This window comes from Anomaloglossus baeobatrachus, chromosome 5 (assembly GCF_048569485.1).
Source record: "Anomaloglossus baeobatrachus isolate aAnoBae1 chromosome 5, aAnoBae1.hap1, whole genome shotgun sequence".
Taxonomy (NCBI): domain Eukaryota; kingdom Metazoa; phylum Chordata; class Amphibia; order Anura; family Aromobatidae; genus Anomaloglossus; species Anomaloglossus baeobatrachus.
In genome coordinates this window covers 598,626,174-598,640,349 of record NC_134357.1, presented here as the reverse complement: position 1 = coordinate 598,640,349, position 14,176 = coordinate 598,626,174, and positions in this window count along the sequence as shown.

Below are 14,176 nucleotides of genomic sequence, written 5' to 3'. Positions count from 1 at the left end.
CATGGAACAATGCTTTACTAAAGCATCCATGGTAAAATGCCCATAGCACAGCACCCATGATACAATGCTGTAGTACAGCATCCATAGTACAATGCTGTAGTACAGAAACCAAGGTACAATGTTGTAATACAGCATCCGTCGTACAATACTGTAGTACAGTACCCATGGTACAATGCTGTAGTACAGCACCCATGGTACAACGCTGTAGTACAGCACCCATGGTACAATGCTGTAGCAGAGCACTCATGGTACAATGCTGTAGTACAGAAACCAAGGTATAATGCTGTAGTACAGCACTCTTAGTACAATGCTGTAGTACAGAAACCAAGGTATAATGCTGTAGTACAGCACCCATAGTACAATGCTGTAGTACAGAAACCAAGGTACAATGCTGTAGTACAGCACCCATGGTACACTGCTGTAGTACAGCACACATGGTTCAATGCTGTAGTACAGCACCAATGGCACAATGCTGTAGTACAGAAACCAAGGTACAATTCTGTAGTACAGCACCCATGGTACAATGCTGTAGCAGAGCACCAATGGCACAATGCTGTAGTACAGAAACCAAGGTACAATGCTGTAGTACAGCACTCATGGTACAATGCTGTAGTACAGAAACCAAGGTATAATGCTGTAGTACAGCACCCATGGTACAATGCTGTAGTACAGAAACCAAGGTACAATGCTGTAGTACAGCACCTGTGGCACCATGCCGGTGGCACAGCTTTTTGGTAGGTGTGTAGTTCCCCCTCCTCTTCACCTCATGTCCTCTAGCTGATTTTTTGAGAGTGTCTTCTCTGTAATTCTCCACGCTGTGATGAAGCAGGTGATGGTCTTAGTATATCTCTGGTAAAACATTAATTCTCCCTCAAAGTCTGAGTGCAGATGATTGTGCTAGAATCGTGTCTGCGGAGAACAGCTCTGTACACGGCATGGAGGTGGCTCACCAGCTCCAGCAGACAGCATGGAGGCGGCTCACCAGCTCCAGCAGACAGCATGGAGGCGGCTCACCAGCTCCAGCAGACAGCATGGAGGCGGCTCACCAGCTCCAGCAGACAGCATGGAGGCGGCTCACCAGCTCCAGCAGACAGCATGGAGGCGGCTCACCAGCTCCAGCAGACAGCATGGAGGCGGCTCACCAGCTCCAGCAGACAGCATGGAGGCGGCTCACCAGCTCCAGCAGACAGCATGGAGGCGGCTCACCAGCTCCAGCAGACAAATGACAATGACTATGATGGAGCCTTGTGACAGGCAGTGTTGTCATACCGTGTGAGGGTCGGTGGGCGCTCCTCTGCATACACCTGTGTCCTGGACATGTCTGCTGCTCTGCACTTTGCTTACTGTGGTTATATATGGGTCACTAATGGTGACCACTGTGTATCACAGGCCGTTATAGGCCATTGACCCCATACAATGGGTGACCGAGTCTCCAGGGTGGGAGTCACATTCCAGGCACGTCTCCTGCTTCGTGTGCGGATGATCTGCTCAGTGAGTGGAAAAACAGTTACTGGGCAGAAGAGCTGACAATCCACTGAGAAAGAACTTCAAAAATAAGAATAAGCGGCCGGGATGAGGGATAGAAGCTGGAGAGCTGCAGGGGAATTAGTAGTAGCACTAAAGATAGAGGAGCACCACTGTTTTGGCATAGCGATTAGCTTCCTAGGCTATAGACAGAAGAAGTATATAGGTGGATGAGAGACAGGTGTAGGGCTGGTGCTCCCATGCCCCTGCCAGTACAGACAAGACATAACTTGGAGACCCATCTTGGAGTGTTGAGATTTAAAAACGTTTCAGGCAGACAGCAGGACAGTGGCATCAATTCTCAGTATTTGCACAGCAGGGAAGTATGGTCCATGCAACAAACAGGATGTGGCCTGGAATTTAAATTTTTAAAACTAAAAAGTGCGATGAGTGACAGTATTAGGCCTCTTGCTCTCACACCTCTGCCAGTACAGACAAGACAAAACTTGGAGACCCATTTTGGAGTCTTGAAATGTAAACACATTGCAGGCAGACAGCAAGACAGTGTCATCAATTGCCCCTCCCATTTCCCCATAGTGGTTCTGCACATCAGGGAAATATGGTCCACGGTCCACACAGGATGTGGCCTCAGTATCTCACATGGGTCAAAAACACCGGGCACGGTCACTTCCATAACAGCTGAAGGGCTCTCACTCACCCTGACTGTAGTGGGTAAACAACTGGAGGTTCTGTGGTCAGAGACCTGTGTGAGAATAGTTTTATTGGTGACACAGGAGGAGGAAGCAGCAGATGCGGTTGATTTGTCGACCGGTGGTTGAGTAGGCCTGGTAGTCAGTATTTTAGCACAGTAAAAATCTCACAGTAACGCATGTTGGTTGCGTCTGTGCCGGTTCGTGCATGTAGTAGTCAAATCTTTCCATTGTTGCCTCTACTGAGTCGTTGTTTACAATGTTGGCAGATAATGAACGTTGTGTCATCTTTTACGGTCTCAAACCGGCAGGCTAGGCAACCCTTCCTGCAAACTGCAGATCCATGACCACTGATGGCCACAGCCAGAGATGTGGCTGAGGATGCTACTGCTTCTCATGCATCACTATATGCTTGTGTGGGAATCTCCACCATTACATCCTCGTCTTCCTCCTCCTCCTCATCTACTGAGCTACTCAGCTGCGTGCCTCTGGGTTCACTCCAAGGCGGATTTCCAACTTCATCATCAAGCTCTGTGTTGTCCCACTCCTCCTCTTCCTGACCTAACATCACAGCACAGTACGCATGTACCTCAGGTATCTGAGTCTCATTATCACCTCCACCCCCGGGGTATAACGTCAGTTGAAGATGGTCGGGATCCTGCTGGGACCCTACTTCGTCCAAGCCAGGATGCAACTCCCAAAAATGTTTGACGTCGGTGCAGATGCTTTCCTCCTCTTGAGTCTGGGAATCTTTTGGAGTGGACCTCTGATGCCCCTGGGATAGAAGATGTGAATGTGTCGCCCTGGGCAAGCCAGGGGACACAGGTCACAACACCACCACACCCCACACTCCAGGTAGGCACATCACAGCTAACCACAAATCCTTGTTGCCTTCCTCCAGAGGTTGATGATGCACACCAGGGGGTGGGCCAGGCGGTTGGCTCCGCCCACCAAGGAGCTCACAACACTGGAGGCGGGAAGTAACCAGGCAGATAGAGTCCAGCTAGGGACATGAAAGGGTGAACAGCAGATTAGCCCAGGCAGGGCAAGAGTGCAGATAGCTCAGGGACGAGCTTGAGTGAACAACAGAGTTCTGTCAGGGAGGAGGAAGTGGAAGGAGTGAAGTGAAGCCCAGGCAGGGCAAGTGGAGGAGTTAAGAGAGTGGAAGTAAAAGTAGTAAAGGAGAGAAGCTAGTAAAGTGACAGAAGGAAAGAAAGCCTGAGAGCCCAGCTTCGTGTAGGGCCAGAACAGCAAGGTCAGCGACGGCGGTGACTGTTTGGAGGGGGACCGTTTGGAAGTTCCTGGAAGGACCCCGTTGGCTGTGTGCCCGGTGGTCTGGAGCAGTGTTCCGAAGGACAGTCAGCACCAGGGCAGGGGCCTCTCGGACCCCGGCAAGGCTAGGAGTCGCCAAATTTGCCAAATCCATCAGTGACGGGGACGCAGATCCCCCAACAACCAAGTCCCGATTGACGGCAACAGCCCGACCATTACCGGGGAGACACCGCCACCGCCAGGGCACAAGTTTCCCCAGGGCCAGCGCCTGCGGGCAAAGTGTAGAGCTCCTCCGGCCCAGATTGCAGTCGGGGAGCGGGTAACCGGAGGGAATCCACCGCTACCATCAGACAACACAGGTGCAAGGAAGAGAAACGTCACCGTCACCTACCGGGAGTGCAGGTGCAGCCGTCTGTGGGACCGTCCTACCAGCCGTTGGTTTACCGTACAAACTGTGTCCGTGTGTCAGGCTGAGTGAGTACCATAGTGCCGCAAGGCACAGCGCTGCCCCCGCGTCCCTGCGCCCTCCAGGCCCTACACTTCACATCTCATCACCGGGCCCCGGGATCACCAACCCCTACCCACGGAGGGGCAATACAACACCTGGCTGCTCCGCATCACCATCCCCGGGACCCCCACACTGAGCAGCGGTGGTGCAATCACCACAACCGTGGGTGGCGTCACGAACTATAACAATCCCCACACCCAACAAACACCCCCTTTCACTCACGGGCGAGGAGTGTCGCTCGAGAAACCCCGGGATCCGGCCCACGGCTCGAGCCACCAGGAGCAGCTGCCGGACCCGAGCAGAAGGGGTGATCGCGGTGTGCTGACACCCTCCTCCCCGCCCGCGACAACTTGGCGTCACGAACAGGATCTTACCGCTCTGCCGTCAGGTAGAGGTGCGCCTTGTTACCGCCGGAGGCATCCGGCAGAAAAATTTCAGAAGCCGCCATCTTTGGCGCGAAAAGTTCCCGCTCGAGCGTCTTCTCGAGCAGTAGAGGCGCGAAGGCCAAAACCCCGCCCCGAGAGAGGAGGGGCCGGAAAGAGCTAAGGGGGACGAAATGGCGGCTGGCCGCATGTAAGCGCGGCTATGGAAGCAGGGACGCCAGGACCCTGCGGCCATTTACTGGTTCCTGGAAGAGGCCGCTGCTAAAGATGCTGAGTCCGACCAACAACACCGTGGTCCCCGCGCCTGGCATGGCGGCGTGGGTGGAAGTCCGGACCGTCCAGCTAAGCAGCCGTCTGCAGGTCCACAGGCAGCTCCTCCTGGAGGAGCGGGAGGCCGACATGGTGGAAGTGGTGGCTGCTATGTGGAGATGCGAGGTGGAGGAAGATTTGGAGGAACGGGTAAGAGACCCACGTCCCTGTATTCCCGACGGATCGGCCGCTGCGGCTGAGGGGCCCGGCCTACACCCGTTCACCCTGCTGCCTCTCCCGCTACCCGCGTTAGCTACTGCTGCCCCGCCACTAGGCCCGCTACCACCACCACCGGTAGCGGTACCCTGCCAATCCGCCCCGGCGGACCGACCTGCAGCAGAAGCTCATGACCACCCTGAACCGCTTCTATGGAAGAAGCCAAAGGCTGAGCCCGTCAGCAAAGATGCACCGGAGGCACGGCGGGGATGCAGCTGTCAGGAGGCAGAGCAGGCCATGTCACAGCGGGGTCCCTCATTACTGAAGGTGCCGGTTGTAGCCGACACGGAGGGACTCTGGCTGGGCCCGTCCCTCGCACACGCTGAACCGGAGCAAAAAGAAAGTGCTCCCGGCTGGGAGCGACGGCAACAGCAGCTGCGCAGGGAGATCGATGCCCGAGAGGGGTGTAGAGCGGATGTGCATGCCCGCATGAATATGGAAGAAGATCGCCTGCAGCGAGCTACCATTGGGGTCCAGAGCGGTGCACCATGTGAGGGTGGCATTAGAGCCCCACGATTGAGGATGGACTGCTAAGCCGGCGGTCCTCCGCCTAAAAGTTGTCCCCGTTGGGACCAGAAGTCAGTGTGTTTGTTTAACAGTTGAGAATGATAAGAAAATGATAATTACCGAACAGTAACCAGATTTGCTTTGTGATTAGAACCGGCAGGAGCTGGCACCGTTGTCCCCGTGGGGACCGTTTAAAATGCATGGGAACTATCCATGGACAAGCCCGTGAACTCTGCAGGGCACCACAAACGTTAAGTGGCTTGTAAATATGTTGGGTACCGTTACCGTTTCCGCTATGCCGCCTCCGGAGAGGCAGGTTGGAGGGAGGGCCCTGAGCAGAGCAGGCCAGGGCCCAGCCACCAAAGGAACCGGTGGCCACCCTCTGGAGGGGAAGGACAGATCCCGCTCGGGTAACTTGTGCTGGACTGTGGGTCAAGGGGTGCTGCCTGGGTTTTAGGGGCAGCATCAGGGCCAGGTTGCTTGGGTGGGAGAGAGCGGAAACCGTGACCGTATACCGTTGCAACGTTTAAGTAAATGTGCCTCCCGTCTTGGGAAGAGTTTTTGATTAAAAATGTTATTGATGTTTGATTAACCCTTGTTATCCCCTTTTACAGAAAAATAAAACTGGTGTAGGACGGCAGCCCGCGGACGGTCTGCATTTTGCTAAGGGGGAATGTGTCGCCCTGGGCAAGCCAGGGGACACAGGTCACAACACCACCACACCCCACACTCCAGGTAGGCACATCACAGCTAACCACAAATCCTTGTTGCCTTCCTCCAGAGGTTGATGATGCACACCAGGGGGTGGGCCAGGCGGTTGGCTCCGCCCACCAAGGAGCTCACAACACTGGAGGCAGGAAGTAACCAGGCAGATAGAGTCCAGCTAGGGACATGAAAGGGTGAACAGCAGATTAGCCCAGGCAGGGCAAGAGTGCAGATAGCTCAGGGACGAGCTTGAGTGAACAACAGAGTTCTGTCAGGGAGGAGGAAGTGGAAGGAGTGAAGTGAAGCCCAGGCAGGGCAAGTGGAGGAGTTAAGAGAGTGGAAGTAAAAGTAGTAAAGGAGAGAAGCTAGTAAAGTGACAGAAGGAAAGAAAGCCTGAGAGCCCAGCTTTGTGTAGGGCCAGAACAGCAAGGTCAGCGACGGCGGTGACTGTTTGGAGGGGGACCGTTTGGAAGTTCCTGGAAGGACCCCGTTGGCTGTGTGCCCGGTGGTCTGGAGCAGTGTTCCGAAGGACAGTCAGCACCAGGGCAGGGGCCTCTCGGACCCCGGCAAGGCTAGGAGTCGCCAAATTTGCCAAATCCGTCAGTGACGGGGACGCAGATCCCCCAACAACCAAGTCCCGATTGACGGCAACAGCCCGACCATTACCGGGGAGACACCGCCACCGCCAGGGCACAAGTTTCCCCAGGGCCAGCGCCTGCGGGCAAAGTGTAGAGCTCCTCCGGCCCAGATTGCAGCCGGGGAGCGGGTAACCGGAGGGAATCCACCGCTACCATCAGACAACACAGGTGCAAGGAAGAGAAACGTCACCGTCACCTACCGGGAGTGCAGGTGCAGCCGTCTGTGGGACCGTCCTACCAGCCGTTGGTTTACCGTACAAACTGTGTCCGTGTGTCAGGCTGAGTGAGTACCATAGTGCCGCAAGGCACAGCGCTGCCCCCGCGTCCCTGCGCCCTCCAGGCCCTACACTTCACATCTCATCACCGGGCCCCGGGATTACCAACCCCTACCCACGGAGGGGCAATACAACACCTGGCTGCTCCGCATCACCATCCCCGGGACCCCCACACTGAGCAGCGGTGGTGCAATCACCACAACCGTGGGTGGCGTCACGAACTATAACAATCCCCACACCCAACAAACACCCCCTTTCACTCACGGGCGAGGAGTGTCGCTCGAGAAACCCCGGGATCCGGCCCACAGCTCGAGCCACCAGGAGCAGCTGCCGGACCCGAGCAGAAGGGGTGAGCGCGGTGTGCTGACACCCTCCTCCCCGCCCGCGACATGAACAGCTCTGCAGACTCGCCCATGTCTGGTTCCCCACAGTCAGTTTGCCGGTTTGAGTAATGTGCCGTAGGGAGAACCCAGTGTAATTGGGGTGGCACCTCTGAGGAATAAACTGTGTGTGATGATGAGGTGCAGGAAGAGGAGAGGCCACTTGATGCAGCGCTTGCCATCCACTCTAGCACTTACTGTTTATCAACCTCATTTCCAAGTTGAAGCGATGTGTGGCTCCCAAAGAAATCTAGTGGAGTAGGCTGTCCTACATAGAAATGTGCTCCACTTGATAATTTGGAGCAGGCAGTAATAAGAAGTAATAGCTATTTAGATTGTTCAGAGAGGACCCTGCCCGCGAGGGCTCACAGTCTACAGGAGGAGAGAGGACCCTGCCCGCGAGGGCTCACAGTCTACAGGAGGAGAGAGGACCCTGCCCGCGAGGGCTCACAGTCTACAGGAAGAGAGAGGACCCTGCCCGCGAGGGCTCACAGTCTACAGGAGGAGAGAGGACCCTGCCCGCGAGGGCTCACAGTCTACAGGAGGAGAGAGGACCCTGCCCGCGAGGGCTCACAGTCTACAGGAGGAGAGAGGACCCTGCCCGCGAGGGCTCACAGTCTACAGGAGGAGAGAGGACCCTGCCCACGAGGGCTCACAGTCTACAGAGGGAGAGAGGACCCTGCCCATGAGAGCTCACAACTTCCAAGGGACGGGTGAGGATACAGTAGGTGAGGGTGGAGGTGGTTGTGTTGTGCTATAGCGGACTGAGGGTTACTGCAGGTTGTAGGCTTGTCAGAAGACGTGGATCTTCAGTTTCCTTTTGAAGGTTTCCACAGTAGGCGAGAGTCTGATGTGCTGAGGTAGAGCATTCCAGAATATGGGGGAGGCACGGAAGAAATCTTGTATGCAATTGTAGGAAGAGGAGATAATAGAGTAGAGAAGGAGATCTTGTGAGGATCTGAGGTTGCGTGCAGGTAAGTACCGGGAGACTAGGTCACAGATGTAAGGGAGGAGACAGGTTATGGATGGCTTTGTAGGTCATAGTTAGGGCTTTGAACTAGAGTTGTTGGGCAATTGGAAGCTAGTGAAGGGATTGGCAGAGAGGAGAAGTTGGGGAATAGCGGGGGGCCAGGTGGATTAGTCGGGCAGGATAGTTTACAATAGCTTATAGAGGTACGAGACTGTTAGAAGGGAGGCCACTGAGCAGGACGTTGCAACACTCCAGGTGAGAGATAATAAGGGCATGCACTAGGGTTTTTGTAGCTTCTTGGGAAAGGAATGTACGAATCAAGGAAATATTTTTTATTTGGAGGCGCCAGACGAAGGTGTAGATGGAGAACAGCAGGGGTCCAAGAACTAAACTGTGGGGGACACCGACAGATAGAAGGTGAGATGAGGAGATAGTGTGAGAGATGTAGACGCTGAATGTCCGGTCTGTTAGGTATGAGGAGATCCAAGATAGCGCCAAGTCTGTGATGCCCAGAGACGAGAGAATCTGTAATAGGAGGGAATGGTCTACTGTGTCGAAGGCAGAGGACAGGTCCAGGAGGAGGAGGACAGAGTAGTGTCGCTTGGCTTTGGTGGTCAGTAGGTCATTGGTGACTTTAGTTAGGGCAGTTTCAGTGGAATGATGGAGTCGGAAACCAGATTGTAACCGGTCAAAGAGGGGGCAGGAGGAGAGGTATGAGGACAATTCAAGATGGACAGTCGTAGGGGAGAAGTGATATGGGGCGATAGCTCGACACAGAATAAGTGTCAAGGGAGGGCTTTTTGAGGATGGGTGTGATGGAGGCATGTTTAAAGTATGAAGGGAAAACATAGGTAATAGATATAATCGGTAATAGATATGATCAGAATGCTATTCATGAATGTGGCACTAGGTGGCATACTGGCTACATAAGTGAACTATGCAATTAAGTAGAATAAACCATAAAATATTGAACTAATGTTCCCTTGACATAATTGTCATAACTGTGGAATTTTTACAAGAGGCAATTAAGGAGACACAAGAAAAGATTGCATAGTCCACTAGTGTAGCCAGTCTGCCACCTAGTGCCATATTCATGAATAGCATTCTGGTTATATCTCCAGGTCACCTGACTAGGAAAGCCTGTGATCTATAAAACTGTCACACTATGTAAACCCCTTCAGTGAACACGGTAAAAAAAAATTGCAAAAACTGTGTCTTTTCATCATACAGCTGACAAAAAAAGTGGAATAAAGAGCGATCAAAAAGTCATATATAAATATTAATGGTACCCCTGAAAACAAGCCACCATAGAGCTCCATCAGCCAAAAAAATAAAAAGTTATAGCTCTGAGAATTCCGCAATGTAAGAACGGTTTCTTTTTCTATAACATTGTTTTTATGGTGTAAAAGCAGCAAAACATAAAAAAAACTACATAAAGTGGTATCTCACTATTTGTACTGACTTGAAGAATAAAACTGTCTTATCACTTTTACAACACGGCGAACGGGGTAAAAAATTAAAAAAAACACCTCCTGAATTGCTGTTTCTTCTTGATTGTGCCTCACAAAAAGCGGAATAGAAAGCAATCAAAAATATCATGTGGCCCAAAATGGCACCAATAAAAAAGCAAGCCATTAAATGTCAGCAGAAAAATGAAAAATGTATAGCCTTCAAAATTCAGTGATGCAAAAAACCTTTATTTTGTAAAAAAGTGTTTTTTAGTGTGAGGAATATGACATATCCATACACGCCAGTGACCTGCCAATCACATATATTCCCACATATATTGACCTGCATCTAGAGGTCACCATATTCAGGATAGAAATCCAATACCTCCATTCTGGAACAAATGGTGAGGGGTGAAAGTTAATTGTAGTAAGGAAGAAGCCCCTGACCACAGCAAGACCCCCTGATGACAAAATTAATTCAGCTAGGGAAGTAACAGGTAATCGCTAGTTCCAAAGAATCTTCAAAGGGGTCCTGTACACACACAGGTACTCAGGTAAAAGTATAAAATTGGGGTGTGCGTAGCTCTTATAAAAATGGCAGGCATATTTCCGGTTTCAGAAAAGCGGGACGCACATAACACACATTTTGCCTTAATTGTGAGACATGCGTATCAGCCCATAATTAATGACTTTTCGCTGGAGGACAATAGACACTTCATGCTTCCTAGCTATGGATAGGTAAAATCATAATAGGAAACATGATGGTAATATTTTCAGCGTGGAACGCTCAGAAGCAGAGATATGAGGAAAGCTGCCATTTCATAATTTTCTGGAGCTTGAAGGCACATCCCATGCCCAGCCCTGTCATAGGTCACCAGGTGGGCGGCATGTGGGAGGTACATGGGTTATTGAAAACCAAAACGGACATTTTAGAGGGGTTCTTCTCAGAGAAGTCACTTCCAATAAGCATGTGGGGTGTGGGGGGGGCGTGGCTTGAGCTTGATGGCAGGCGGACGCTTTCTCTAAGAGCTCCGCAGGCTGAGGCGGCAGATTACAAATTACAACCCATCAGGCACCTCCAAACATGCCTGGAAAGAAAGGCACAGACACACCAAGCAGACCACCAGCGCTGAGGAGCGGCAGCACAGCGGTGGATCACTTTTTCAGAAGTGGGAAGCTGTCCCCGGGTCCCAGGCCTGCTCCTGTCATGGCACCCGCGACCACGAGGCAGACGCTTGCAGCAGGAGGAATTAGCAGAGGACATGGTGTGGAAGCGGCGGGGGAGACTCACATCACAGAGGTACAGAGCGGTGTCAGTGCAGCGCTGACAGGATCAAGGTCTCCACGTGTTTTCCAGACACCAGCGGTGCAGGGGAATACAGGAGGAGAGCCCGCTGTGAGACATATACAGGAGGAGAGCCCGCTGTGAGACATATACAGGAGGAGAGCCCGCTGTGAGACATATACAGGAGGAGGGAGGAGGGGGTATTCCAACCTCACAGCAAAGATCAGGAGGTCAGGCTGATGCAGAGAACAGGAGCGTGGGTGCTGAGGGAATTAACCCTGTAAGCACAGACAGCATGAACTCTCAAGGGATATCAGGTTCCCAGGAAAACTCATCCCCAAACAATCAGGGGAAGCAAACTGGAGGCCAAATCACACATATAGTTAACCCTGGCTGTCTCTCTGCAGAAACAGATCGCATATTGCAATTACTGTCAGCTCTCCCTACCAAAAATGATCTAGACATACTAGTGACCAAAATGGAGGCGGCACATGAAAGGGCCCTGTCTATTGTGAAAGGGGACATTGACGCTCTGGATACACGCACAAAAGCAGTGGAAAAAGACGAATTTACATTATTTGAAAGAGTTAACACACTGGAGCAAGATCTCTCCAATTCCAGAACACACCTGCAAAATGTCGCCATTCTATTAGATGATCAAGAGAATAGGGGAAGGCGAAATAATATCCGATTGAAAGGCATTCCAGAAGTGATAACAGCCAATGCCCTGCTCAAGTCTGTAACTCTAATATTCAACAAGGTGATGGGGGCTGCTGAGGATACCACCTATGTGATTGATAGGGTCCACAGAGTGTTCCGCCAAGGCCCGGGGGATACTGCCCAACCAAGAGATGTTCTGTGCAGACTACATTACTACACCGATAAAGAAGTCATACTGAGAAATGCATGGACCTATGGAACTGTCTCATATGAAGGGTCTGAAGTCAAGCTCTTTCCTGACATATCATCCAGAACCCTGTACATGAGACGCCAACTTATGCCAATTTTGCAAAAGATCAAAGATAAAGGAGCATCCTACAGATGGGGACATCCATTTCACCTAATAGTTCGCCACAAAGGGGACCAATTCCTGCTGAAGCGTCCGGAGGAAGTGGAAAGTCTCTTCCAATTTCTTGATACGCCTGCGGTGGAAATTCCTAACTGGCTACTGATGGACAGACCTGCCGGGTTACCCCAAAGAAAAAGAGGAAGTAGACGTCTGCCTGCGAGATATCAGAAAAGTTCCAGGGACTTCGTGCCGATCGGTTATTGTTCCCAGGAGGAGCCAGATTGATGACTCGGGTTTGATCATGGTTTTTTGTCTCATGGTGGGAGGAGCGGGAGATAGGCCATATTTTTAGGCCTGGTGTGGTCATCATAATATTGTATTAAGGTCTTGCGAAATGTCCTGAAGTATTCATGCTTTTCGCTCTTTTTTTTTTTTTTTTTTTTTTTCTTCCCCCCCCCCCCTTCTCTCTCCCCCCCTCCTCTCCATGTGGGTTATAAGGACCCTTGAATTGTTAAGTTTTGAGGATAGTCTGGAAATTTTGGTAGTCATCTAAGTTCTGTGCCTCTCACCGCCCTGTCCCAGTATGGGGGGGTGAGATGTGGGTTTGTAGTTTAAAATAGCAATGTCATTTTTGCCTAGAGCCTGTTCAGCTTCTGCCCTTGGTCTTCCACGCACCCCAAGGGTGGTTCTCCCGTTAGGAGGACACCAGGTCTCCGAAAGTTTCAGTGAGACTGTATAGTTTTAGAGTGTATAATTGTACTGGTCGTTCTTTTAGGCCAGCCGGTACGGTCTATAATTATATTTTGTCTAACTCTTAACGTACTCTTTCTCTAACTCATTATCCTTTTCTCCTTCTTGGTTTCTTTCTTTCTTCTGCGTTTTTTCTCTCTGTAGGGTCTGAACCCTTCTCTCTCCTTCCTGACTTTTCTGACCCCCTCTTCCCTTCCATCCCCTATCCCACTCTCTCATATCCCGTCCTCTCCCGTAGGGGGTACACCACAGCTCTTGACATAACTATGCACAGATCAGGGGTCTCGGAAGTGAAATATGGGACACTAAATGTAAAAGGACTACATAGCCCGGGTAAGAGGTCTATCCTGGCAAACTCGTTAAAAAAAAATGGGGTCCAAGTTGCCTTTCTGCAGGAAACGCATTTATGCAAACATAAACCATTCAAACTAACATCACGCTGGTTCCCTGAGGCATACCATAGCTTCTCACCAGACCCGAAGTCCCGAGGAACTAGCATCCTCATCGCTCGCGCAATTCCCTGGGAGTTCATGGACTCTCGCAGTGATGACATGGGCAGACTATTAATGGTGAAGGGCAGGATCGCCAGGCATATTTACACTCTGGTATCCATATACCTTCCCAATATAGGGCAGATTGACACCCTGGCGGGATTTCTGGAGTCAATGGAGGACTTCGTGGAGGGGACACTCATACTAGGGGGGGATCTCAATATTGCTCTAAACCCAGCGCAGGACACTTCGACAGGCACTTCGGCACATCCTACATCAGCTCTCCGCAGGCTGCGGTGCATGTTACATGAACAGCAGCTTGTGGATACATGGAGACTTCTGCACCCGTCCGATAAAGACTACTCTTTCTATTCAAATGCACATGGAGTGTACTCCAGACTGGATTACTTTTTTGTGAAACACAAAGACCTTGAAAGGATCTCTAAAGCCCAGATAGACAACATAACCTTCTCTGACCACGCACTCTGCACAGTGTCGGTCTTGTTGCAGTCCCCGATTCCACAGCAGTGGCAGTGGAAGCTGAACACTTCCTTGCTGGAGGACCCGGGAAGCCTGCAGATGGTACAGAATTCTTTGACAGAATACTTTACAATGAATGCGGGTGGGGACACTTCACCAACAACGGTTTGGGAGGCTCACAAGTGCGTCATTAGGGGGGTGCTCATACAGCAAGGGGCAAGGAGAAAGAGGGAAAGGGAATTGGAGGTTAACAGGTTGCTCACACAGCTGAGGGATTTAGAGACACAACATAAGCAGATGCCCTCAGCAGAGTTGGGGGGATCCTTATTTAAAGTTCGGGATGAATTGCGGAAATTACTTAACAACAAGGCAAAGG